Raw genomic sequence first — 2,967 nt, forward strand, 5'->3', positions numbered from 1 at the left:
CCCGGTGGGAAAAGTGTGTGTGAATGAACCCAAGTGTGAAAGCGAGTTGGATGCAGCAGCGGATGCTGGGGCGGTCTCTCACACTCAGATGCTTCCCTTAATGGTAATTCAAATGACATGAGCCAAATGACATGACAGTACTGTGGTCCGTACCGAGCGTCAGCGTTTCATCTCCACGGTGTTTATCCCGAAAAGAAAAGTGAAAAGCACGACACTGACGTGGATTTAGGAACAGTGGATGTAATTTGGTAGATGTATCTGTAGGCTCAAGGGATTAAAACACGGGACGCGGATAAGTAACAGCACTCACTGACTGCAATAACTTCAAATGAATAAAACAATGGTGACGTTTCTGCTTTTTTTTTGAGTCCAGAACCTCACTGAGAAACCATAATCCAAATAAATAATAGAAGATAAAGTTAACACACGCACAACTCCTCCAGATAGCCGCTGCTGCACGTCAGAGGTGACATTTAACAGTGATAACCCTGAAGGCTGCCAGCAGGCATGGGGGGTCATTAAACGTCACATCATCAATGGCCACAGCCTGTCACATGAATACCAAAACATGAACGTGTCACAATTTTCCTGATAACTGGGCTGAACTGCTCGAATTTGTTTGGTATCTGAGGTTTGTTGGAGGCTCTTTGTCCTGAGGAGCACAACACCGAAGAGTGTGACTACAGCGCCACCTGTTGATGGATGCTGGAGGAAGGAGGAGAAACCCAATGAGTGCTCAGGGATCTTTGTAAAAGAGGCTGTTGGATATTTTAAGGATGATAAGATGAGCATAAGGAGCTTCAATCACTCCCCCGCCATCTGTCCGCGACACTTTTATAATTTTTCATCGATAAGCTGGATGCAATAAAGAAATTGGGAACAGATTTATTCTTTATTAGTGAGGCGGTTGTACAGAAAAAGGCCTCGTGCAGAAGCGTGTTGGAGCAAACAAAGAGCAGGCTCATGACCCGTCCTCCTACACTCCCCCGTCTCTCAAAGACTCTGTGAACAATCACTCTCGATGGAGGCGCAGCTTGAAGACATAAATACTTTCATTTACATTGATCCGGAGGGGTTTTCCCTGATATGTTGTACATTTATTGCACAAAAGGTGAAACAGAGATGTGCTCCACTTTCTTGAGTGCTTATTTACCATGAACAAGGATGAGGTCTCATAACCTTTGTTGAAAAATCGACCAACACGGTGCACCGCATAGCAAGTGTTTGGCTGATTTCAAGGCTTTAAATAGGGAACTGTATGTGCTTGCGCCTGCATTTGCATGTATGTGCTCATGTCAGCCTCCACTCTCGGCCGGTCTCCATCTCGCTTTGTGTCTTCACAGTTGCTACGTCGAAACCATCTCGATCCCCTGTAAGGCATCATAATGGGCCCAGGAAGAGCATCTGGCGCTTTGAGACGCCAAAAAACGATCTCCCCGCTTCGACCTGCCACTCTTCCCCCATCCACCATAATACCGTTTTCACGTTTCATTCTCCCACAGCGCCACGACAGACTGCGCAATCACAAAGACCCAATTAGCCGAGATGGGATCACGATTTCGCCCGGGGACCGGCGGGCCAATCGCGTCGGGCGGCGTACGGCGAGGGCCTATAGGGCAGCGGCGCAGGTGGGTGGGACATGGCTGTGGGGCGGAGGTGACACGGTGACACGGATGGAGAACGCTCCGTTGTTTCTGGTCATTTGTGTCACAGAAGTTTTGATTGATGACCGTCGGGATGTTTTTCCCACTCTCCCCTGAGAGTCCCAGCTCTCCGGAGGGGGGTTTCCACAACGGGCCCCCAGCTTCAAACCCTACTTTAAGTTTGGCCCACAGCCCTACACAACACAAACACACATCTACACACACAGAAACACACACACACACTTACTTTTTGTTCCCTTTGGGGCCCCAGATGGCCGCTGCCCACACATCTGTATTGTAAAGCACCAAAAATAGGCCCTGGGTCTGTTTTTATTTGTATGTGCGCACACGTGAACCTGCCTTCATTACACATACAGCATCTCCAAGTGTCTAATAACGGGGAAGAAAATGGAACGGACGGGAAGAAATGAAGCAAAGTACATACGAAGTAGCCAAATGTAAATGCCTGCATGTGTGCGGGAGTGCAAAGAGAAAAGCCCGAGGGACGGTAGGTGCGTGGGCGGCTGAGAGAGATGAACAAAAGAAGCAGAGAAGAGAGATGAGGAGCAGCGCACTGCCAGTGAGGATTTGATTGGGTGGGTGGGTGGCGGTGGTGAAATGGGGGGGGGGTGGTTGGCGGTGTTGGGTGTTGAAAAAGGATCTTCCCTCAAAGCCTGGCTAAGATATTCCTGGAGCGAGTTAGGGTTTCATTTGGCTGGCAGTCCTACACAGAGTGCTTATATCGCACTGGGAGCTAAAACCATTTAATATTCATGTGACGAGGCTGATATTCTCCGGGTTATACGACAGATAATAGTCAGATTTTCTAAATCTGTACCGTGTGAGTGTGAGTGTGTTTCGTTTAGCTCCACGGGTCGACAAAGCGTCATTAGCATGTCCAAGGCGTTTTCGTTAGTACCCGGTTCTCTTCATAACAGCTGCTAGTCTGACGAATTACTACAACTCATGTGTGCCTGCGTGTGGATGTTCGTGTGTTTATGCGTTCAGTATAAACAAAGGAAGAAGCGAACAGAAGGTTTCATCAAAAACACCAAAACACCAAAAGTGTGTGTGTGTCCGTGTGTGTGTGTGTGTGTGTGTGTTTGTGCATCATGTGCTCACTTTGATGATTGAGGAAATCTCCATCAGCATCTTGCTTTCAGAGCGTATATGTGTGTGTGTGTGTGTGTGTGTTTGTGTGGTGTGTTTGTGTGCGATTGCATAAACACGGTGTCAGAGTGATGAGATGTTCTCTCCATCCATCTGTTCTGCTGGCATTTACATCGTCAGAGGGCGACAATAGAGGAGAGATAGGAAGAGACGG

The sequence above is a fragment of the Pagrus major genome, chromosome 21, assembly GCF_040436345.1.
Source record: "Pagrus major chromosome 21, Pma_NU_1.0".
Classification (NCBI taxonomy): domain Eukaryota; kingdom Metazoa; phylum Chordata; class Actinopteri; order Spariformes; family Sparidae; genus Pagrus; species Pagrus major.